Genomic DNA, 26,970 nt, shown 5'->3' with positions numbered 1-26,970 from the left:
TCGTCTTTGGGAATTTCAATCTCTGCATGTGACTTAGAAAACATATTTTAAGATATTTCTCTAAACCAAGTGTCCCCAAACTCTGAGATCTAATGCTTGATGATCTGAGGTGGAGTAATGTAATAATAACAGAAATAAAGTGCAATAAATTTAATCTGAAAGACTAGAGATCTCTTCAAGAAAATTAGAGATACCAGGGTAACATTCCATGCAAAGATGGGCACGATAAAGGACATAAATGGTATGAACCTAACAGAAGCAGAAAATATTAAGAGGCGGCAACAATATACAGAAGAACTATACAAAAATGATCTTCATGACCCAGATGACCACGATGGTGTGATCACTCAACTAGAGCCAGACATTCTGGAATGCAAAGTCAAGTGGGCGTTATGAAGCATCACTACGAACAAAGCTAGTGGACGTGATAGGATTCCAGTTGAGCTATTTCAAGTCCTAAAAGATGATGCTGTGAAAGTGCTGCACTCAATATGCAAGCAAATATTGAAAACTCAGCAGTGGCCAGAGGACTGGAAAAGGTCAGTTTTCATTCCAATCCCAAAGAAAGGCAATGCCAAAGAATGCTCAAACTACCACACAATTGAACTCATCTCACATGCTAGCAAAATAATGCTCAAAATTCTCCAAGCCAGGCTTCAATAAGCAGTACGTGAACCAAGAACTTCCATATGTTCAAGTTGGATTTTGAAAAGGCAGAGGAACCAGAGATGAAATTGCCAACATCTGCTGGATCAACAAAAAAGCAAGAGAGTTTCAGAAAAACACCTATTTCTGCTTTATTGACTACATCAAAGCTTTTGACTGTGTGGATCACAACAAACTGGAAAATTCTTCAAGAGATGGGAATACCAGACCACCTTACCTGCCTCCTGAGAAATCTGTATGCTGGTCAAGAAGCAACAGTTAGAATGGAATATGGAACAACAGACTTGTTCCAAACTAGGAAAGGAGTACGTCAAGGCTATATATTGTCACCCTGCTTATTTAACTTATAGCAGAGTACATCATGCAAAATGCCAGGCTGGATGAAGCAAAAGCTGGAATCAAGATTGTCGGGAGAAATATCAATAACTTCAGATATGTAGATGACACCACCCTTATGGCAAAATTGAGGAAGAACTAAAGAGCCTCTTGATGAAAATGAAAGAAGAGAGTGAAAAATCTGGCTTAAAACTCAGCATTCAGAAAACTAAGATCATGGCATCTAGTCCCATCACCTCATGGCAAATAGATGAGGAAACAATAGAAACAGTGAGAGACTTTATCTTCTTGGGCTCCAAAATCACTGCAGATGTTGACTGATGCCATGAAATTAAAAGACGCTTGCTCCTTGGAAGAAAAGCTATGATCAACCTAGAGAGTATACTAAAAAGCAGAGACATTACTTTGCCAACAAATGTCTGTCTAGTCAAAACTATGGTTTTTCCAGTAGTCATGTATGGATGAGAGAGTTGGACTATAAAGAAAGCTGAGCACCGAAGAATTGATGCTTTTAAACTGTGGTGTTGGAAAAAATTCTTGAGAGTCTCTTGGACAGCAAGGAGATCCAACCAGTCCATCCAAAAGGAAATCAGTCCTGAATATTCATTGAAGGACTGATGCTGAAACTCCAACACTTTGCCCACCTGATGAGAAGAACTGACTCATTTGAAAAGACCTTGATGCTGGGAAAGATTGAAGGTGGGAGGAGAAGGGGACAACAGAGGATGAGATGGTTGGATGGCATCACCGACTCAATGGACATGAGTTTGATTAAGCTCCAGGAGTTGGTGATGGACAAGGATGCCTGGCGTCCTGCAGTCCATGGGGTCTCAAAGAGTGGTACATGACTGAGCAACTGAACTAAACTGAAAGGTAATGTGCTTTAATCTTCCTAAAATCATCCCGCCTGCACCCAGGTTCATGGAAAAAATTGTCTTCCATGAAACCAGTCCCTGATGCCGAAAATGTTAGGGATCATTTCTCTAAAGAATCTCCCCTTTGGCGGGGGGGATCTAATTTTTATTTTTTCTTCTTACATAGGGATAGAGCTTAGCAGGAGATAATTGTGTCATTTTCCATTTTCCCAAATTCATCTTAGCCAAATGTTTTATTTCCTGTAGCTATTTTGTAGTTTGAATTGCCTTCATCTATAATTAGCTTTCACATGTCCTATCTCTCTAATCAGGTTCTTTATGGGCCCTGAAACACAGCTGGTATCCCCTAAGGGCTGGTACAGGCAATGAGATCATTATAAAGTTAAAAGGGGAATAACCAGATAAGTACAACTTTCTGACCATATTAAGTGCGATTGGATTTCAAAAACATGGATCATTATTTCCCTCATAATAATAAGTATAGGAAAGCAGTAATTAGGAGTTTCCTTGAAAGTTCTTATGTAAGAATTTCTTGTAGATTTTTAGTGGTGTTCTGATTACCCAACTCTTACAGTAACTTATTAAGCTATGATCTAAAGATTCATTTGATGTTTTGTCCCTCATTTAACATTTATTTGGGAATTTTCATAGGGGTGACTGCTTTCCTATTTGTATTGGGTTATTGACAGAAACATGTCATTAACTGACTGGCTCATATGTGATGTAGTTTGAAATAGAAAAATGAGAATCAACTTGAAGTCTAAAGTTCCTGTATGCCTTGACAGAATCATATACTATGAATTTGGTCATTTCTGTTCATCTTTATATGAAGGAATCATAGAGGTATGTTACTTGGTGATACTTTTAGCAAAGTTTCTGATTATTGTCTATGCCATTGAAGTCCCAGTGGTCAAAACAAATGTATAATGTGTTTATTTGAAATGACTCAGCAGGTGTTTTATTGGTCCTGACAGATGGAGTCTATCTGGTACATCAAATACCAATTTCTATTCCCATATATTTCTAATAATTTGTTTAGTAATACAAGGCAACTTTTACCCCTTTATAACCAAAAGGACTGAGACATGATGACTTGGCACCATTATATCACAAGAAGGTAGAGACCCCCCGATTCACTCCATTTGCTTCTGTAATTCCATTAAATGTCACATTTCTTAGGCAAAGTGGCCTCCAAAAATTTTAAAAAGTAGCCTTAATAAATATTAAAGACAGTCATTTAAGAATAGTAATATCTTTGGAAGTGAGCATTGCCAATATTTCAGCCAACTCTCAGGTAAAATTTTGACCAATCATGTCTCTTCAAGTATGACAAATACTGGAGAGTATGAGAAGGCAAGTGGACATTTCAGCAAAGTTTTGACTGATAATTTATGTATTAAAGACCTTAAAAAAGATGTTAAGATTAATTAAGTCTTCAAAACAATCCTTTCAAATCCTATCTTTGAGACAGGCATGAGTGAAGAGATATAAGAATTAAGCTTTTGCTGAAGAAGAAAAAAGCTTAATTCTTATGTCTCTCAAAAATATGCAAGCAACTCCTACAGCTCAACTCCAGAAAAATAAATGACCCAATCAAAGCATGGGCCAAAGAACTAAATAGACATTTCTCCAAAGAAGACATACAGATGGCTAACAAACACATGAAAAGATGCTCAACATCACTCATTATCAGAGAAATGCAAATCAAAACCACTATGAGGTACCATTTCACACCAGTCAGAATGGCTGCGATCCAAAGTCTACAAATAATAAATGCTGGAGAGGGTGTGGAGAAAAGGGAGCCCTCTTACACTGTTGGTGGGAATGCAAACTAGTACAGCCACTATGGAGAACAGTGTGGAGATTCCTTAAAAAACTGGAAATAGAACTGCTTTATGATCCAGCAATCCCACTGCTGGGCATACACACTGAGGAAACCAGAAGGGAAAGAGACACATGTACCCCAATGTTCATCGCAGCGCTGTTTATAATAGCCAGGACATGGAAGCAACCTAGATGTCTATCAGCAGATGAATGGATAAGAAAGCCGTGGTACATATACACAATGGAGTATTACTCAGCCATTAAAAAGAATACATTGGAATCAGTTCTAATGAGGTGGATGAAACTGGAGCCTATTATACAGAGTGAAGTAAGCCAGAAGGAAAAACACCAATACAGTATACTAACGCATATATATGGAATTTAGAAAGAGGGTAACAATAACCCTGTGTACGAGACAGCAAAAGAGACACTGATGTATAGAACAGTCTTTTGGACTCTGTGGGAGAGGGAGAGGGTGGGAAGATTTGGGAGAATGGCATTGAAACATGTAAAATATCATGTATGAAACGAGATGCCAGTCCAGGTTCAATGCACGATACTGGATGCTTGGGGCTAGTGCACTGGGACGACCCAGAGGGATGGTATGGGGAGGAGGAGGGAGGAGGGTTCAGGATGGGGAACACATGTATACCTGTGGTGGATTCATTTTGATATTTGGCAAAACTAATACAATTATGTAAAGTTTAAAAATAAAATAAAATTTAAAAATAAAATAAAAAAAAAAGAATTAAGCTTTTATGAAGAAAAGTTCTTGAGACATGTATGTTAACAACCATTTACTTTTGCTAGTAATTCTGGAACTCACAACTTCCTCTTCAGAATTTCCAATTTCTGAAAATAGTAAAAGCAAATGAATAACCTGCATGCTATTGAACCTACTCTTCAACTGAGGTTCTACCTAGAGAAAAGGACATGGGAGAGGTTAGGAAAAAAAAAAAGAAAAGGAAATGGGGGAGATTAGTACTAAATGCTCCACTGGGAAATACGAAGTCCTGTGGATGTCAAACCACCTGAATACAGAGGAATAAATGCAATGTTTCGATCTCTTCTTGCCTAAGTTTCTACAAAAGACAAGAGTTTCAACCTCCACTGAGACTAGCTCAAAGCATATGAACACTTTTGGAGGAGATTCTCTTTATCTCAAGGGGGGAGAGACTGGAAGTCAGAGATTCTTAAGAAGCAAGTTTCTTCAGACCTCATGTCTGCCCAGTTGTCTGCCTGCAGAGGCTTACAGCGAGTAATGACCTCTCATTCTCTTCTGCTTTCCAAAACTTATATTTCTGGCATTAATAAATTTTATAAATAAACAGAAACAAATGGAAAGGGACTTCTGGGAAATGTGCTTCTCAGCTCCTCCTTTGTATATATCATAGGAGACTTCATGAGGGTGGTAGATTCAGAATTAAAAATAAACAATATACCACACCTACTGAGATGCAGGTAATGATGATTTTTTTTTCTATCAGCATAAGAGACAGCAGTGATAATAGTCAGCAAGGCTCAGAATTAGAGGATAGGGATGTCTGGGAGCAGAGAGATCACCATCATGAAACAATGTGGCCACTCGAGGGGCATCATTCAATTAAGTGAGGAATGGATCCTTTTGCTACTCATTATCAAAAAAGATTCCTTTTGTCATTAGTGACATCCCAGGGACAGAGGAGCCTGGTGGGCTGCCATCTGTGGGGTCGCACAGAGTCAGACACGTCTGAAGTGACTTAGCAGCAGCAGCAGTACTCTATCATGCCAAGCTGTGTTTAACTTAGGATACAGAGGCAACTTTGAGTAACAGAAAAGACTTAAGGTCAAGAAAAGAAATGAAATAAGGCAATAAACCCAAAGCTTTAGAAGAAATCCTATATGTCTGGGTGAGGTTTCTATGTCCTTTGTATCTCAACCAACAAATTGTAACCAGAAGAGAAATTTAGTTGTTCTGTTAGGTTGAAAAAGACTTTCCCTGCTCAAGGGTTTGACTTTCTAAGATTAGAATTGAAAGCATTCATTCTATTTTTCTTCTCATTCATAAACTAAAAGCAACCTGCTGACTTGTTGAGAGGGGCAGGTTTTCATCACTTTTGGCTCCACTCTTTCTGGAGTAGGTCTCTTCCCTTTAAACACACAGAGGAGAAAAGTAATGTTGTTGACAGGGAAATGGTTTGGAGAATGTGTATAATTTAACAGTTGTTGAGACTAAAAGGAAATGTTTGGTTTCTCTATACTCCAGCTGGCAATTCCAGGGCATCCCCCCAAATGTTGATCTTAGTATTATTTAGAAATTGCATTGCTACAACATAACATTTGGAAAAATTAACCAATTTGTTTTCTAACTTTCTAGAATGTTCTTTTACCTTGAGGTTCTCTCCATTTCAAATAAGAACTTGACATTCATTGCCTTGGGACATAAAGGCTATGGAAGAAGTGCAGGGGGGAAAAATCAATTTAAAATCTATTTTGGAATGAGTGGCAGAGAAATTTGTAAGAGAGGACATTATTTTTGACTTCCAAAAGCCCAGGCATTGAGTATCAGAAGTCAAAGTCATAAAAAATTGATTTGAAAGAATGCATAATGATACACAAGCAAATTCTCTCATACCAAAGGAAATAAAAGAGCCTCTGAACTAGAAGAGGATAGAAAATATATGAAAGAGAAGCAAGATAATGAAACTTTATAGTACCTCTGAAAAGTGATTCTGAAAATTCTTTTCCCCAAGAAAAGAACTGGGTCCTTGGGGTGGGGAGAATAGAAATTGCAGACAGTTTCAGGGATCTGAGAGAAGAGAGTTTTGGTGTTTTACACTACAGATGAAACCCAAGCAGATCACAGACCTTGAAGAATTCTGTGATGTCACCATGCTTCAACAGCAGTACCTTAGAAATAGTGATATGGTGTGTTTAGGATTATTGTAGTTGTATAGTTGCTAAGTCACATCCAACTATTTGTGACTTCATGGACTGCAGCACACCAGGCTCCTCTGCTTCTAGTATCTCTGGACTTTGCTCAAATTCATATCTTTTGAATTGGTGATGCTCTAACCATCTCATCCTCTGCCACTCTCTTTTCCTTTTGCCTTCAATCTTTCCCAGCATTAGGGTCTTCTCCAATGAGTCAAATCTTCACATCAGGTGGCCAAAGTACTGGAGCTTCAGCTTCAGCACCAGTCTTTCCAATGAATATTTAGGGTTGATTTCCTTTAGGACTGACTGGTTTGATCTCCTTGCAGCCCATGGGACTGTCAAGAGTCTTCTCCAGCACATTTCGAAAGCATTATTACTTTGGCACTCAACCTCCTTTTATGGTCCAACTCTCACATCCATACACGACTACTGGAAAAACCATAGCTTTGAGTATACAGACCTTTGTTGGCAAAGTGATGTCTCTGCTTGTTAATACATTGTCTGTCATAGCTTTTGTTTAGAACAGAGGGCCTGAAATTGTTCCAGTGATTTCCAGAGGCCCAAGAGAGGGATGGGAGACTATACACATATTTCCTATTCCCCATGTGTGGTAGTAAAGGGATGACAAATCTAAAGCTGACAGAATTAGGAAGATATAGTGTCAAGAATGGACAGTTAACTGAATATTATATAGATGTCAACAGATGCTAGAAGGAATATTTGCCAAGAACCAAGAAACATACTCATTTCCCACATGCTGTGGCATTACATGAACTCTTGGAGCTTTCATTTAACACTGTGGAAAAATAAGGAGAAAACATAGCTTGACTGAATAAAGCTTATATGCACTGACTTTAATTTGAATCATGACATGAATTTGAGCAAACTCTGGGAGATGGTGGAGGACAGAGAAGCCTGGTGTGTTGCAGTCCATAGGGTTGCAAAGAGTTGGACATGACTGAGAGACTAAACAACAACAATTTGAATCATCAGAGATGAAATGTTCAACCTAGGAGAGAATGAGGCCTCAAGAAACAAATTCTGTTTTAGGGGAAAAAAGTCATCTTTCACATATTAGTTTGTGTTTCGTAAATTTTATACTGACTGTATCATATTCTATTCTATGAATAGAGGGCATGTCTGACACACAAAATGTGAGACCATCAAAATGATTTCATCTAAAACCATCAAGTATTATGGAATTAACAAAAATAGTATCAATAAGATCCAAGTAAATAGTGAGAGAAATGAACTACATTTTCTATTTCAAAAGACAGAAATCATGCCACAATAATGGACATCTAATGGGCTCTTTTTTGCCCAATGTCTCAGAAATTAGGCTACAGTATGATCTGAATAACTGTATTTCTCAGCATGGATTTTCTCTTTAAAATGTGGCAGAATGTGATTTAGTATTTTTAAGACAATTTGCATGAACACTGAAGATTTTAAATTAAAATGGAACCTTTTAGAATATTTCCTTGGTATATCTATATGTAGTTATTATTTATAACTATATATATAAAACTGTATAATATATATATTATATATAACTATATAATAAAACATCTTTATTTATAATAAAACTTATAATCACTGCAGATGGTGATTGCAGCCATGAAATTAAAAGATGCTTACTCCTTGGAAGGAAAGTTATGACCAACATAGATAGCGTATTCAAAGGCAGAGACATTACTTTGCCAACAAAGGTCCATTTAGTCAAGGCTATGGTTTTTCCTGTGGTCATGTATGGATGTGAGAGTTGGACTGTGAAGAAGGCTGAGCGTCGAAGAATTGATGCTTTTGAACTGTGGTGTTGGAGAAGACTCTTGAGAGTCCCTTGGACTGCAAGGAGATCCAACCAGTCCATTCTGAAGGAGATCAGCCCTGGGATTTCTTTGGAAGGAAGGATGCTAAAGCTGAAACTCCAGTACTTTGGCCACCTCATGCGAAGATTTGACTCATTGGAAAAGACTGTGATGTTGGGAGGGATTGGGGGCAGGAGGAGGAGGGGACGACAGAGGATGAGATGGCTAAATGGCATCATTGACTCGATGGATGTGAGTCTCAGTGAACTCTGGGAGATGGTGATGGACAAGGAGGCCTGGCGTGCTGCGATTCATGGGGTTGCAAAGAGTCGGACATGACTGAGCGACTGATCTAATCTGATCTGAAGCTTTTCTATCTGAAGATATCTCAAGAATTCTGAGATATTCATGCATTTCACCAGGAGTCTCTTTTGCAAGAGTCCCCCACGTTTGCAGGAAGAAAATGTGATGGGCATTTTAGTAGTGTATTTATCATATCTCTGAACCTTCCAAATTAAGAACGTTGCACAAGACAAAGTAGAAGGTTTCCAGAACCTTGAGCCACACTATAGACATAGGTCTTCAAAATTCAGGGAATTAACTTCATTAAACACACACACACACACACAGACAAAACAAAAACCACATTGGTAGCAGCAACAAGAGAACTTCTGGGTACTACAATTTCAGGATTGGTTGAAAAAGGTCAGTGCTATTGCACAGTTTTTGAATTTGACAGACACTTTCCAATAGAGGGTGCTGTAAACCTAAAATTGGAAGGTGAGCTACCAGGGTGCCAAAGAACTGTGGGCTCTTAGAAGCTAGGTCCTCTATGGTTGACTGGAAAAGTTTCTTCTCCCCTGAACAGATAACACCAGGAATCTTGCTTTAGCAGTTTGGGTATGGTGGCCGACTCAGAAACTGCTATATAACACAACTAAGGCCATAGCACCAGCAGGGAGAAATGGCCCCACTAGGATCCAGTTCGGAGAAGGCAATGGCACCCCACTCCAGTACTTTTGCCTGGAAAATCCCATGGACGGAGGAGCCTGGTAGGCTGCAGTCCATCGGGTCGCTAGAGTCGGACATGACTGAGCGACTTCACTTTCACTTTTCACTTTCATGCATTGGAGAAGGAAATGGCAACCCACTCCAGTGTTCTTGCCTGGAGAATCCCAGGGACAGGAAGCCTGGTGGGGGCTGCCGTCTATGGGTCGCATAGAGTCGGACACGACTGAAGCGATTTAGCAGCAGCAGGATCCAGTTCCTGTAGGATAACAGAGAACTATCTCTGTTCTGATCAATTCTCTGTTTTTAGAGGGAAGCAAAAGATAGGAACCCAGGAGAGAGAATTTTCTCAGTAAGAATATAAGTAAAATTTAAAGTAAGTATCATTCAGAACCAAAGAATTCTGTGACCATAATTCAAATCCTGACCTTTTTCAGTAACACACCCTTGGAAATCAGTCTGTATTTTTTAAAATAGTAAAAATAATTAGTTTCATCATATGAAAAAAAAAAATCTGTGCAAATTGTATGCTTTGGAGATACTGAAGGTAGGGTTGGAGACTGCCAGCAATTTACTGAGCAAGTTATTTCATGTGCTCATAGTTTAAACCAAGAAATAAAATGCAAATTAACCCATCACTATCATTTCCTCAGTCAAGTAATGAGAAATTTTGGTGCATATGTACCATGCTAGGTATCAGGAATACAAAAATAATTTAGATGCTTTTTCTGATTCCTCTTAAAAAACTAAATCTTGTTACTATTAACTCTTTTCCTTGTAGCCATTACTTTAAGTTTGATCTGTAGTTAAGATATAGAAATATAAATAAATATGCACACAACAGTTTCCTAATTGTTTGTATTTGCATTGTTAAGAGGTGACAGACACCAAGGAAACCTTGCAACCAGAGACTTCTTCTGGTGCTTTAGATAATTCTGCATCAACATTCATGTACAATACCACAGAAAGTTTAGGGAATTTTTATTAAAGACTCACACATGGTGGAAATGAACTTCAGCTTTTCAAGCTTATATATCCTCCCATCTTGATTACTGGTAATGAGTGACATAGTCGTGTAAAGCAGATAAATGTGTTTGTGTGTGTTTGAGGGAGGAGGTACCCCATTACTTGCCTGGCTACTAACAAATATTTATCTGGTAATGAGTAAAATTTTATTATTTGCAATGTATTCACCTCGTGGGACGAAGCACAATATAAAAAATATTCTTCCAACATAAACACATAGTATGGCATACATTATTTAAAGAACATCTTTTTCAGAGCTTCTTTAAAACCCTATGTTAGGAGTAAAGGCTACAGAAAGAGACGCAGAAGCCTGAAGAGAGGAGCTGAGCAGTGGACCACACAGAGAGCTGAAGCCACTGTCCTCAGGAGACATTCCTGCCACTTGCATAGCATGTGAGATTGTTACCACTGACCCCACAGTAACATAATCCTGTGAAGGAACCTTGAACAGTCATCAGCTCAGTCACCATTGCACATAAAGTGAGGAAAAATGGTTTTCTCTCCAGTTGGAAACATATTCAGTAGAGTCTTCAAGGACCCATGTCAGGCGTGCAGGATGGAATTCACTTACCATTCCTTGTTTGTTGTTGTTCAGTCGCTAAGTCTTGTCCGACTCTTTGCAACCCCATGGACTGCAACACACCAGGCTTCCCTGTCCATCACTATCTCCCTGAGTTTGCTCAAACTCATGTTCATTGAGTCAGTGATGCCATCAAACCATTTCATCCTCTGTCGCCCTCTTCTCTTCTTGCCCTCAATCTTTCTACCATTCTTCACCATGTCTAATTCAGGCCACTTTGGTTGTACTTAAGTGCGTTCAATTCACATTGGAGCCTCCAGTAGGAATACCTAATCAAGGCCTTAAAAAAAAAAAGTATTCATAAACAATTTTGAAAAATATCCCTAACTTACTCTTTGGTATTCTTTTTTTCTTTACGTAAAATTTTCTCAATTTATCTTTCCCCCTAAAATATATCTGTTGACTCTCAGGTCATTTCTACTTAGAGCAAGATTTCTTTAATTGTTTTTGTGCCAAGTTGGTGCAAGAGATAGAGTCCTGGAGGTTGGCTGTGACCCCAGCCTTCTATACAATCTTGAACAGAGCTGTTTTCTTCTCTGTCTTTGTCAGTGTCCTCATTTATTACATGAAAGTGTTGTCCTAGATGATCTCCAGGATCTTTGTAAGCCCCAACATTTATATTTAACTCTATGAACCTTTTGACTGAACATATAACCTCTACCCAGAGCTGTGTGGGGTATCATAAGGCCAACACATTTATAATATAAATGAATATTTAAACTTTTTCTCTTTTGTTTCCCTGGTCCTTCTTCCAAACCAAAAAACTACTAGTATCTCATGGTGCTATGGAATCTGACCAAGTGGCAAGTGCAAACAGCAGCAAGAAGCTATATGAGGACAGACACCCATTCTGCTGTGCTTGAAGATGGAGGCCCATGGTCATTCAGGATCAAGAAGGTACTCATTACAAGTTTTGTGAAAAAATAAATGAATAAGTGATGTGACTCACTGAGGGAATGCTCAACCTGATTACAGAAAAGACTGAGCTGCCTGAAATGGACCTGAATCCATACCATTGAATACCAGCCTGAAGACTCTCCTGGAGCCCACAGCACTCTAACAGACTTGAATTGCCTTCTCTTCCTGGGAAGGTCTCCTAGCTTGACTTAAAGTTTCCTGAGGTGCAGGAAGTGGGGAAGAGAAGACTTGTTACTCCCTGAGACTGGCTATACCCATCCACAGAATATTCTTCTAGAAAGGTAGTTTTAATCTATTGCCAAATTGATCCCTTTATTTTTCAATAAAAATCAGGGGTTGAACTAACACTACCAGAAATATGCCAATAAAGGTTTTCTGGTTCTGTTAGCAAGTAGATATTACTCACAGGCAGCACATTGCATTAAAAAATAATAAAAGCTTGAACAATCAAAGAAAAAAAGCAAAAAGGCTAATTGGTAATGACATATCTCAAGTGATGGGTTAATTCTAGAGATAATTTCCAACCTGTACAAAAAATCTGTGTTAATATTTTTAGGTATTTAGGTGAATGGAAATCTATAAACTGCTGATTGAATTGGAATGTTAATCTCCTGTCACCCTAATACATTTTAAGAAAACTAACCTCAAGAATAACAAAAAGCACTCAGCCCTGTCCTTCTGATGTTTTAATTTCTAGAGAAATTGCAAGGGCATAAAACAAGAATGACGGGAAAATTTATATTAGATTTTCCTTATCATTTTAACTTATACTTTTCTCAGTCTGCCAAATCTGTCCAAAAGGGGAATGCTCTGTAATCTGTCAGAATTGATGAATCTTGATGAAGCTTGATGAATTTCTTATCCTACATGCAGTTATATTTTGAGTAAAGTCTCACCAGACAGATACCACGTCCCTCAAAAATTCCATGACCTTTGTGGAGAAGACTTTTTCACATAGTAACAGAAGTGCAACATCTAGAGAGTAGTGAAGCTAATGCAGAGTATTTTCATCTAATTTTTTGGTTCCTGTTTCATAGATTGTTTCAGAGTGTGTATAAACAACAGAAGTAAGATGTGAAAAAAAGGAAGCTCTAAGATAACTGTCATATCTTTTAAAATCTCACCCTTTTGTTTCAGGAGAGTCTTACTAGTGGCCAGAACAAAGATGATGTGGCAGTGATTAAAACCAAACAAAGGCAGATTAGGGAAAGTTTGGAGATAGGTTATTTTAAGTCCCCTTTGCTAGTCCTTCCCCCTCTTCCTGACCACTGAAGGTTGGAGTGTTATAGTGCTCAGTTCTGGCATCTCTATACTCTTTCTCTGGAAGCTCTCAGTCAACCTTACGGCCACAAGTCACTATATTCATCTCTGCCCTATCCTTACAATTTCCAGGTTTATATTCATTCTGCTTACTTGACATCTCTGCTTGGATTTTTCGTGGGCATCTTCACCTACATTTTCTGTTTCAGTTTTTCCCATGTCAGTAAATGCCAGTAAAATCTATTTTTTTTCAAGTGAGAACTCTTAAGAGTCATGCTGGATATTTTCCTCTCCACTACCTCACATATATAATCCATTAGTAAGCACTATTAGTTATAATTTCTAAATATATATCAGACATAGCCATTTTTCTTTATCTCTACTTCCACCAATATTATTTTGGTCACCATCATGTGTCTCAGAGGCCACTGCTAGAGTCTCCTAAATGGTCTTTGTACTTCTCCTGACCCCTCTAATCATCACTGCATGTGAAAGCCAGAGAGGTCTATCAAAAATGTAAATTGTATCATACTGCTTTATTGATTAAACCCTTTCATGGCTTTTCTTCTCCCTTAGGATAAAACCCAAATTAAGACCCATGGCCAATAAGGCCTTAAATAATCTCTACCTACCTTAACTCCTTCTACAATGCAATGTGGGCCACTGTCCCCACCTTTCACTTCTCTGTAGCCATACAGGCCTCCTTTCAGGTCATTGAGAACAACAGGCTTTTCACAACTTCAGAGCTTTCATACATGCTCATGCTCATCTTTCCTTCTAGAATTTGCTTCCCTCTGTTGCTTGTATGAGTGGGTCATTATCTCCTTCACCTTAAATGCTAACACCTCAGACCTATCTTCCCACATGTCATATCTAATGTAGGGTCCTCACTATACTCCATCACTTGTGTGGGTTGGCCAACTCAATATATATGAATTTCCTTTATAGAACTTATCAGTTTTAATTATGAAATTATTTGATTATTTTTTGTCTCTCTTACCAGAATATAAGCTCCATAAACTCAGGTGCCATGGGTGTTTTATTCATCAATATATACTCATAACCTAATAGACTCTCAATAACTCAATAAATAAATAAATTAGGACCAGAATTTAATGCAGTATTCTTTGCATCTCATTATGTGTGTGTGTGTGTGTGTGTATTTGTGTGTGTAAGTGCAATCTGGATCCACAACCTGGGCACTTAACTACCACACGATACTCTCTAAATGTAGATTTTATAATAGTTATAGAGCTTGGAGTTATTGCTATAGTCCAGAATTCCCAAGGTTACTTTACTTCAAGTTTGGAGTTTCTCTATCTGGTCCCCTTGTGATGAAGCTCATTTCATTATGACTATGTTATATGTCTTAATGTTTCATTTGTCCTCCTCACTATAAATCTTTTGTTGGTAGGGTGCCATGGCTCTGCGCTCATATGCAAAATAAAATATAGGTGTTCATTATTTTTATTCTGTGAAAGAGTGAAGTAAAGGCCCAATGAAACTTTCTTGATAACTAACAATATGACTGGTTACTGTCCCAAATGAGTTGCTTCATTGTCTCCTTTGAAGAGACAGAAGTTTTTATGGATATCAGAAACAAGCATCAGTGCAGCACACTGACTCCAAGGAGCCTGAACATTTTTAAATGAGTATTTAATGGCTGACAGATAGAAGTGTTGAACTGGAAAACTTATCACTGCTTACTAAACTCTTCTGCTAAGGAAGGGTAAGATGTCAAAATTATTATCATTCCTTCATTAGAAACAGATATGTTGGAGGACAAGGAGGTTAATGGCTTTGGCAAAGGCCACAAGTAGAATGAAAATTAGAAACCAAGAAAGATATCACACAGTTTTCAGAAGACCTAAGCACAACTGCTAAATAGGTGGTATGTCTGGCCAGTAGTTGATTTAGACTGAACTACATTCAGAGGAGAATGGGAAAATTGTTCAGATAAAAATCTATAAAGATCTCAGAGCACCACAACATAAAATCCACTTCACGGCAGTTTAAAAAACCTATCCAATATGACTGGGTTCAAAGGGTAGCCAAGTGATCTGATTAAAACATGGGCTATACCATGACTTCTCACCTAAGTTCCACATGCATTTTCCCAAGATATTTTCACTTAGTAGCTGCATAGGCACTTCACACCAAAGATATCTAAAACCAAAGCCAATAGCTTTTATTACCTATTACTCCCAAATATGTTCCTCATCCTCTGTTTCCTATATTGGAGTATGGAAACATTTTTCAGTTTAAAACTTGAAACGTCCTTTGTCTCCATACTGAAGATGTATCATAACCATTACATTCAACGAATCCTTGAGTTCTCCTCTCTCAATCTAAGATTCAATCAATAAGTACCTCTGACTCTACCTCCTTAATACCTATGTATTCCTTCCACTTATCTCCATCCCATTACCACCACAATAGCCACTTAACAGTTCTGCTTATTCTCAATATCTTAACCATATGGTAGTCAAATAATCATTTTAAAACGAGAATATGATCCAGTCATTCTTCTACTTAAAACCCATCAAAATTTCCCACTGCATTCATGATAAAGTCTAAATTAGGAGGTTGGAATTAACATATACACACTACTATATATAAAATAGATAGATAACCAACAAGGACATATTGTATAACACAGGGAACTATATTCAATACTCTATAAGGTAAGACAATCTGAAGAAGAATATACATATATATTTTATATTTATATATATATATTTACATACATAAGTGAATCACTTTCTGTACACTTGGAACTAACACAAGACTGTAAATCAGCTATACTTCAATAAAATTTTGAAAAAACAATTTCTTGATATTTATTACAAGGGCCTATGTGATTTTTCTGTATCATCCATATTGAACTTCTCTCAGTTCTTTGAATTTACCATATGCTCTCTTCTCTCACGGCTGTTCTCTCCTTTTAAGAACACTGTTACTCCCATAAGATGCCTTCACACTCTGCCTGGCTCACTCCTACTCATTTTCCATATCTAGTTTTAGAATAATACCTCCAATGAAACCCTCCTTGATTCCCCTGAGAGCTGGCAAGTTACCTCACTGATCACATGATATGATAACTGCCTCCACTACTTCAAAATATTTTCAACTCTGTACTTTCAGCTCCTAGCAAAGGGCTTGACACCTAGTAAAATTAAAAACCATAGTAATAATAAATAACATCGATAATTTGAGTTGTAAGTATGTTATATGTATTGTTTAACTCACCAAAATCACATGCAAGAGGTACTTTTACTATCTCAGTTTTCCAAATAAGGAAACAAAGTCATAGAGTTGTTAAATTAAAAGTACCACATGGTCAGTCTGCAAGAAGTGGAACAAATATCTGAAACAGGCAGTCTGGCTCTACAGTTTGGGCACTTGACTACTACACGACACTCTAAATCATAAAATAGATTTTTATAACAGTCCTTACCTGGGTGAGAGATCCTCAACTCCTCTCAAGTTTTAGACACAAGACTTCCAGAACAAGGAAACCCCTATTGGTATGTATAGATAATTTGTATTAAATAACTAATGATCAAATGTATTAAATGATTAAATGTTAGATCTCCTTAGTTCCCAACAAACATTTATTGAAAAATTGGGATGACTGGGTTTAGCCCACAGCCTGGAGCCAAAAAATTTCACGAGAGAAAGGAGGCATTGGTTTTACATTCTAGGATTACAACAGACAGTTGACCACTTCAATATGGGAAACATTCTCATGAGAACAAGTACGTTTTCTCATCACAGCCGTGTGACAGTATGTCAAGTTCTGGATTATAGTCAAAATCTGAGCTGAAGACATAGCAGGTGAAGGAAAGGTGAAACATATAGAAAAGAAAGGAAAAACGCACAAGATATTATTGACTTTAGGTCACTTTGATTTTTTTGAAGCTGTCAATTCAAAGAGTTGTCCAGTGTGTAGCCAGATTTAGCATAATTTGTAGTAAGATTACATTTGAAAGCCTCAGGGTACTATATTATGGGAGAACGATATAATAGACTTTCAGTGGGTTGAAACCTCCTCTTTATGTTGCACCATTAGTTTCTCAATGATGTGCAACTACTTGCCCTGAAGAATAATAAACCAGGAGAATTGGTTCTAGTTAAGAACTCTGAATATTAGATCTTTCATTTTCTTTATTTCTGAGCTTGAGCAGACTTTGGTACCTTTATAAACAGAAACTACAGGGCATGTTTGAAGAGAGTGAGAAACTATCTTTGAAGACTGGAGCTACTGTATGTAGGAAATCACTTTAGTTGAGAAGTTGTGAAATTCTTTATCCTTAAAATTCGAGAAACCTGTATTGTTTACCTGCAAGTATCAAACACTGTGATAAAGCTGGCACCCCATGGGGCCTAGCACAGAGCCCTTCAAAAAGAAAACACCTAATAAGTGCCAGCCAGCCTCAGCTTGCACCACTGTTTTCTTTCCATCCAGAACTTTTGACAAAATCATGGCCTATTCTTAGCAAAATGTGGAGTTTTCAGTGCATTTTTCGCACTTCCACACCGAAATTATGCAGCCCTATAGCTGCCTAATTGTAACCCTGAATTCCCTAACACAGTGCCTTATGTTCTACTCACTGTTTCATTTCTCCATACAATTTTACTTCACTGGTTGTCTAAGCCTCTAGGACCTGCTATCAACTAATTAGACCACTGGGAAGTAATTTGACAAATGAATACTTTTAAAAAAGGAATGGTTTCTTAAACTCAGAACTTCTGGAGATACAAAGAAATATTTTTTTCTGATAGTGGCATTTCAAATATAATGGGAGAAACTGAGGTGGAATGATACTAGCAAGATAGCAAAATATTTTTCTATATTGAGTTCCCACAGAAAATCAATTTTAACAATCGCCCATAGATGAGAGTGTCTTAGTGGGAGTCCCAGAACCCAATGCCGAGGTCTTAGCCACTGTTAAATAAAAAAACCTGAGACTGGATACACTGAAGAGGGTAAGATGGAACAGTTTCATTTTGCTTGTGTCACCCTTACCCCAACATAAAAGATAAACAACATATAATGGAATACTATTCATTCATAAAGAATAAGGATATCCTGCTGTTTAGGACAACATGGATGAAACTGAAAGATAATATACTAAGTGAAATAAGCCATACAGAGAAAGATAAATACTGTATGAGCTCATTTATATGTGGAATCTTGAAATATATATATATATATATATATATATAAATTAATCGAACTCACAGAAACAGAGTAGAATGGTGATTGCCAGGAGCTGAGGGAATGGGAAAAATGGACATAGGTTTGTGAAAGTGTACAAACTTTCATTTATAATATGGATAAGTTCTGAGTATCCATGGTCACTATAGTTAATAATAGTGTAATACTTATTCGAAATTGGCTAAAAGATGAGATCTTAAATGGTCTGGCCATACACAAAAAAGGTAAGAATGTGAGATGATAGATGTGTTAATTAAGTTGACTATGGTAATCATTTTATGAACATTTTTCAGATCATAATGTCATATACTCTAAATATATACAATTTTATTTTTCAATTGTACTGCAAGAATTCTTGGGGGAAATGGGAAAGACTAATGAATGAGATATTGGAAGGAAACTTTTACCACACCTGTGCCTGACTGACACCTAATATTTTGCATTGAACACTATTTTTGAGTATAAATGACTTTTCAATGTGTATTAACAGTAAAGCATTTATTTTCTTTCCACTTGTGTAATAAGGTGTGTATCTTGTCTGACTACTCCTGCCTATTCTGTTCATTTAGAAGTCCAGAAGACCAGATTTATGTCAGAGCATATGTCTTACATTATCAAGAGGAAGGGCCATATACTTTCCTGTCATATTAGCAAGTTTGTGTCAACATTATTCTATAGCAAAATAATAAGACAAGTTTGGTATAGAGGAAGAAACACTGAGCTGGGACACAAACCACTCCCTTTCCTACTTCCTCCTCTATAATGTGAAGGATTTGCATTGGGGAATCTTTAAAGCTTCTTCTGCATGCAATATGCCAACAAATTTAGAAGACTCATCAGTGGCTGCAGGACAGGAAAAGGTCATTTTCATTCCAACCCAAAGAAAGGCAATGGCAAAGAATGTTCAAACTAGAGCACAACTGCACTCATCTCACATGCTAGCAAAGTAATGCTCAAAATTCGCCAAGAAAGACTTCAACAGTATGTGAACTGAGAACTTCCAGATTTTCAAACTGGATTTAGAAAAGGCAGAGGAACCAGAGATTAAATTGCCAACATCCATTGGATCATAGAAAAAGCAAGAGAATTCCAGGAAAAAAAAAAAAAAAAAAAACATCTATTTCTGCTTTATTCAATATGCTAAAGCCTTTGACTGTGTGGATCACAACAAACTATAGAAAATTCTTCAAGAGATGGGAATACCACACCATCTTACCATAGTTCTGAGAAATATGTATGCAGGTCAAGAAGCAACAGTTAGAATTGTACAGGGAAAAATGGACTAGTTCAAATTGGGAAAGGAGTATGTCAAGGCTGCATGTTGTTGCTCGGCTTATTTAAATTATATGCAGAGTACATCATGCGAAATGCCGGGCTGGATAAAGCACAAGCTGGAATCAAGATTGCCTGGAGAAATATCAATAACCTTAGATATGCAGATGACACCACCCTTATGGCAGAAAGTGAAGAGGAACTAAAGAGTCTCTTCATGAAAGTGAAAGAGTAGAGTAAAAATCTGGCTTAAAACTCAACATTCAAAAAACTAAGATCATGGCATTTGGTCCCATTACTTCATGACAAATAGAGGGGGAAACAATGGGAAGAGTAAGAGATTTTACTTTTTAGGACTCCAAAATCACTGCACATGGTGACGGCAGTCGTGAAATTAAAAGACACTTGCTCTTTGGAAGAAAACCTATGACCAACCTAGACAGCATATTAAAAAAAGCAAAGACATTACTTTGCCAACAAAGGTTCGTCTAGTCAAAGCTATGGTTTTTCCAGTAGTCACGTATGGATGGACCATAAAGAAAGCTGAGCATCGAAGAACTGATGCCTTTGTACTGAGGTGTTGGAGAAGAGTCTTGAGAGTTCCTTGGATGGTAGGGAGATCAAACTAGTCAATCCTACCTAAAGGAAATCAGTCCTGAATATTCATTGGAAGAAGTGATGCTGAAGCTGAAGCTCAAGTACTTTGGCCAACTGATGTGAAGAACTGTCTCATTGGAAAATACCTTGATGCTGGGAAAGACTGAAGACAGGAGGAGAAGGGGACGACAGAGGATAAGATGGCTGGATGGCATCACCAACTCGATGGACATGAGTTTGAGCAAGCTCCGGGAGTTGGTGATGGACAGGGAAGCCTGGCATGCTGCAGTCCATAGGGTGCAGAGAGTTGGACATGGCTGAGTGACTGAACTGACTGAAAGCTTCTTTCTCCAATATTTTATTGAATGGCTAAGGCTTACACCAATATTTCATTGAACAAATGTGCTCACATATATGTTTACATGAAGCTTTGAAAACAAGTTATAAATGAGAGATGTTGGAGTTTAAGTTCCTCTAACGAAACGTATTTGTATTTATTTATTTATTTATTTATTTTACGTATTTGTATTTAAATAAGAGAAACTAAAAGACAGAAATGTGTTTAAAATACAAAGGACTCTATATCTAAGGGTATAATGTTAAGCATTGTAACAAATGTGTGTGTGTACATTCTGAGGAAACTGAGTCCCTCAAATTTGACCACACAGTAGCTTTTGTCCATCTGTAAAGACAACTTCATACAAATCAAGTTCTACAAAATACACAATGTGCATTTTGAGTAATTTTTTGACAGAAAATATTGAACATGTATTTTTTGTTATTTAAATTGTATCTATGTGGTTTTGGAGAATAAAATATTTCAGGTAGAATTTTTATTCTTGCTACTGAAAATCTCTACACTATTAGCAAACAAAGAGACAGGCAAGTACCCACACATGGACCATAAAATAAGGTTCAGAGAGTCAGGAAACAACCTTTTCTTTTGGATTAACTTTTGTTTTAATCTTTGTAATGTGTGTCTAGAGATTCATTGGATACAGTATAAATTAATAAGCAGAAGTGACAGCAGATCATATTTCTTTCGATGAGGAAAAAAAATGAGGTTTGAGCAAGAAAGAGAATACATGAACACAAGAAAGGGACATTTCTATAAAAGATGTTTTTTTAAAAAAAATCAATAACAAATATTTTCTTTTCATGTCATGTGCCTTTTCAAAGCACTGTTTGCAAAGTGGGATGAAAATGAAAAACTCTATAGATAACCTGAGATAAAACTATCCAAGAATACTATTATTGAAACTGTTTTACATGAATATGTAAACTGGTAGAGAGAAGGACTGTTGAAATCTCTTTCCTTGGTCTCACCTACCAAAACCTTAAAATGGAATTGGTACATTTAAGAAAAGAATGCAGACATGAATTTCCTAGTAATCACTGTTGTCTATGGTATAGTCATCTTTTGTCATCAAGTACACAAGTAAATGGGAGGTCTTTTAATGAGTGGAGGAGGTGAAGAATTTCTTTGGATAGTTAATTCATATTGTGGAAAGCCCAGAAAACGTCACCTATTTCACTAAAAGGAACACTTTCTGTGGGCTTGTGAAGAGAAAAATCACATCTGTTAAATATAGCCTCTCATTCTCCTGGATAAAACCAAATAGACACTAATTCAATCCACTCTGGAATTTCTTTTCTAAGCTCTGCAGACAGTTCCACCCACAAAGTTTTATAACACTATCTAACTTGATGGACATTTACGTGTTACTCCTCTTAGTGAAACAGAGGGATACTGTCTAGGATCAAGTTCTGGGAGAAACTCTAGTCAAAATAACATTTACAATTCATCTGTTAGAGGACTTCTGCATATGACCAGTCTAATCTATTTCATATTGATCTCAATCAGTGAAAGGTTTGAAAGATCATGTTTATCTGACCTTCTCTCATAATTTTGGAGATACACCCTAATTACAGTCCGTAGCCCTTATCGATAGTAATTAATCAGCCAGTCAACACTTAAGCAGATATAAAGAGCTATGTGTTCAATGATGAGGACTGATTTTTACTCAGAATCTGCTGTAGCCTTGGGCTTCCCAAATTCCTCTGAATAGTTAGCTTTGGTTATAGTGAAATAGTGGCCCTATGAGAGAGTGCAGTTAGCTTCTGTTATGGCAGTCATGCATACATGCTAAATTACTTCAGTCATGTCCAACTCCTTGCAACCCCAATGGACTACAGCCTCCCAGTATCCTCTGACCATGGGATTCTTCAGGGAAGAATACTGGAGTGGGTTGCCTGGCCCTCCTACAGGGGATCTTCCCTCTGTTTTGGCAGGTTACTAAAACTTATTAATCATCAGAAAACTTAATCAGATGACAACTAAATTGTTGATTTAGATTTCACAAATAATTAGACCCTAAATTTATAATGCCTGAATATTGAATGAACATCTGAACAACTGGTAGGGCAATGAGTCGGACATGACTGAAGCGACTTAGCAGCAGCTGCAGAAGAAACAGAATAGATTATTCATTTATTAGGAAATCAGTATCAATTAAGTCCTATAACCACTGTTGAGAGAGGTTAGACATATAAACTCTTTAGAAGCATCCAACCTAACATCATTATTGAAAGCTGATTAGATTTATTTATTCATTAAGCACAGATTTTAAAATACAGCATCTGGCATCAGTAGGACATGGAGATGGAGGGCGCAGAGGGAGGTGGAGATATTTATTACACCCACATGTTCCCTTCCAACTCAAGACGGATACCTGCATTCCAGCCGAACCCAACCAGAAGCCAGAACCCATAAAAGTATGTTCATGATGTCCATATGGGCCAGCATCTCTGTCTGGGAGTGGATGGGTGGAAAGTGAGTCTGGAAGGGCAAAAAGAAGACACCCAGAGCAGGAGCCAATGGAGGAAAAGAGCTGAGCTGCTTTTTGCACCTGTCTCTATTAATGATGTGAACAAATTGAGAAAACAATCCATAGCGATTCAGGAGCACACCTGGGAAGGCAGTGGTTTGTGGGGCACAGGGCTGTGCACCAGAATTTTGATTACAGTTGGTCCACTTGGTTTTGAGATTTATTTTGAAGGAGTTATTAACTTGAGCTTTAAACACGAACAAGCGGAATGATTAATTCTAAAACTGCTGCTGTTGCAGATCTTATCCTGAGTGCATCCTCATTAAAAAGAGAAAAATTCTTCCAAGTCATGAAACACAGTACCAGTCGATTTGTGTGAATGTGGAATCAGAAAGTAAGTGTCTATGTCAGGAAGGCTTGAGTGAGGACACCGGAGAAGTCTGATGGAAAAGACAAACGTCTTTAGACCTTAGAGGAGATGCAAAAGATTTAGGACAGGTCTTCCTAGCAGATGGTGATTCTTCCTCTTGGTCAGACAACCTGCCTATTTTGGGGTTAATCATCTCCATTTTACTCTTTTCAACATGAGGACTGTTGGTGAAACAACAAGATGACTGAGAACTCAGTCATCTCTTTGATCTACTAGGAAAGCTGGAAACTTTCTCTGTATATATATATATTTTTTAATTTCATACAACCCTAAACTTGATCTTCCATCTTCCCTAAATTCTATCTGTACTTTATTCTTTTGTGGACTCTTTTGGGTGTCCACAAACAAGTCCTTCATAATAAGATAGTTTGAGAACACTTTCTTATTTTAGGTGGGTAAACCAAGGTCTTTTTCTCATTGATTTTAATAAAAACTGAGCGTATAAACAAACAAAAAAAATACAGCATCTGCTATGTACCAGTAAAAATATCAGGTATTAGAGCTATGGAATGAACAAGGGAAACAAAAGGTGCCTATGTTGTAGTTGGACAAACAGCAAATATTAGATGCCAATTACAAAGGCCAGGAAATAATTAAAAGTAAGTTAGAGTACCTTTAAAGGTAAGTTAGAACTGATGCTTTTGAACTGTAGTGTTGGAGAAGACCGAGTGTTGGAGAAAACTCGAGAGTCCCTTGGACTGCAAGATCAAACCAGTCCATCCTAAAGAAATCAGTCCTGAATATTCATTGGAAGGACTGATGCTGAAGCTGAACCTCCAATACTTTGGCTACCTGATGTGAAGAACAGACTCATTGGAAAAGACCCTGATGCTGGGAAAGATTGAAGGCAGAAGGAGAAGGGGATGACAGGGGATAAGATGGCTGGATGGCATCACCAACTCAATGGACATGAGTTTGACCAAGGTCTGGGAGTTAGTGATGGACAGGGAAGCCTGCAGTGATGTAGTCCATGGAGTCACAAAAAATTGGACACAATTGAGCAACTAAGCTAACTAAGTTAGAGTACATAAAGTGTGATGTGTGACCATGGAGGATGGCCATTCAAGCCACTTTTGCAGGATATGATATGACTTAGAGGGAATAAGAGTCTGTAGCCTCACATAGCAGAGAAGGCAATGGCACCCCACTCCAGTACTCTTGCCTGGAAAATCCCATGGACGGAGGAGTCTGGTAGGCTGCAGTCCATGGGGTCCTCGAAGAGTAGGACACGACTCAGCAACTTTACTTTCACTTTTCACTTTCATGCACTGGAGAAGGAAATGGCAACCCACTCCAGTGTTCTTGCCTGGAGAATCCCAGGGACGGGGAAGCCTGGTGGGGTGCCGTCTATGGGGTCGCATAGAGTCAGACACGACTGACATGACTTAGCAGCAGCAGCAGCCTCACATAATCTATGTAGTTGCAGAAATTATTTAGATCCTTTAGAGCAGATATTCTTAGAGAAACAAGAATTCTAGAAACAAGAAACAAGAACCACTAAGAATTCTTAGTGGTTAAATGAAAGAGAATAGGATGTGAGACAAAAGACTTGGGTTAAAATGCTGCTGCTGCTGCTGGAGTGGGTTGCCATTGCCTTCTCCGTTAAAATGCTAGATACTTTAAATAGATTATATTCTCTACAGCTCAAAACTAGGTAGCATGCATACATACATATATAAATATATACACACACACCATACACACATGTATATATAATATATATATTCCTGCTATGACTTGGGTAGGGTGCAAATTACTGACCCTCTTTTCTATAAACTGGGAATAATATTAATATTGTTAGAAATCACTTGGTAAAATTTAAATTGTTGCTCAAGTTTTAGGTATTATTTTTTTTCACTCATTTTTTTTTTAAATTTTATTTTATTTTTAAACTTTACAAATTGTATTAGTTTTGCCAAATATCAAAATGAATCCGCCACAGGTATACATGTGTTCCCCATCTTGAACCCTCCTCCCTCCTCCCTCCCCATACCATCCCTCTGGGTCGTCCCAGTGCACTAGCCCCAAGCTTCCAGTATTGTGCATCGAACCTGGACTGGCAACTCGTGAGGGGCTTCCCTGGTAGCTCAGATGGTAAAGAAGCTGCCTGCAATGCAGGAGATTTGGGTTTGATCCCTGGGTCATGAAGATCACCTGGAAAAGGAAATGGCTACCAACTCCAGTATTCCTGCCTGGAGAATTCCATGGACGGAAGAGCATGGCGGGCTACAGTCCATGGGGGTCACAGAGTTAGACATGACTTAATGACAAAAAGAACCAAATAACGATTGTTTTTGTTTGCCTTGAGGTTATCTCTTTTTTAAATCCTGTATTTTAGAATTATCTCTAGAGGGAAGCAAAAATGTCCACTTCTAGGAGACTAAAAACAAGTTTAGGGATGGATTAAGGTGACTGAGGCTTAGTTCAAGGCTAGGGAATGAATATAAATTACCTTTCAAAATCCTTTCCAACAAAATGATATCGTATCATCCTTTCAGTTATGATTTGAAATTTCCGACATAATTTATCACCATCATCAAGGAACTTCTAAACAGTTATTTGCTGATATAGTAATATTGACACCTGCAAGGAGAGTGACAAATACCTACAATCTGGTTTTCACAAAATGAAACTATGTTGAATGCCAAAACACTAAACTAAAACAAATGGCAGCTTTCTAAATTCTAATTCTAATATGTGCTTTGAAAATTTATCTTATATCAGGATTATTCACCATCTGGTAGACTAGTGCCCCAAATGATGATTGAGTGATTATCTATCAACAGATGTGCAAATAACCTGTTACTAGAGAGTATCCAGTGGGAATAAATTGGCAATTTAAATGTGACAATCATAAGTTGGTTCTCTGGTTGACAGCACCTACCAGCCAACATATTTGAATTATATGTTCTGATTTTTAAAATTACTTCCAGAGTTTTCATGGTGGAGAATGAACCTGAAAACTGACAGTTAATTTCTTTGCTCTTGCAACTGAATAGTCATTTGCTTTTTCATATTTATGAAAATTATCATTACTTATAAGCATAAACACATTTGAGAAGTTAGATTAAATCTACATTCATCTCAGAAGTATAATCATCTTTTAATTTTATATTATAATACAGTAATAATTAACTATCCAAATGTAAAATATAATTTACTGCCATTTACTTTGTCTCCTGACAAATGCAAATCTTAGTGCAATCATATAGAATTGTTTGTTTTAAAGGTGAAATCAGTGGTAAATAGGCTGTGAGAAGATTAAATTTCTATTGAATTTTGGATGGCTGCTGCTGCTGCTGCTAAGTCACGTCAGTTGTGTCCGACTCTGTGCGACCCCATGGACAGCAGCCCACCAGGCTCCTCCATCCATGGGATTTTCCAGGCAAGAACACTGGAGTGGGT

This window comes from Bos indicus, chromosome X, assembly GCF_029378745.1.
Source record: "Bos indicus isolate NIAB-ARS_2022 breed Sahiwal x Tharparkar chromosome X, NIAB-ARS_B.indTharparkar_mat_pri_1.0, whole genome shotgun sequence".
NCBI classification, from domain to species: Eukaryota; Metazoa; Chordata; class Mammalia; order Artiodactyla; family Bovidae; genus Bos; species Bos indicus.
This window is presented reverse-complemented; position numbering follows the sequence as displayed.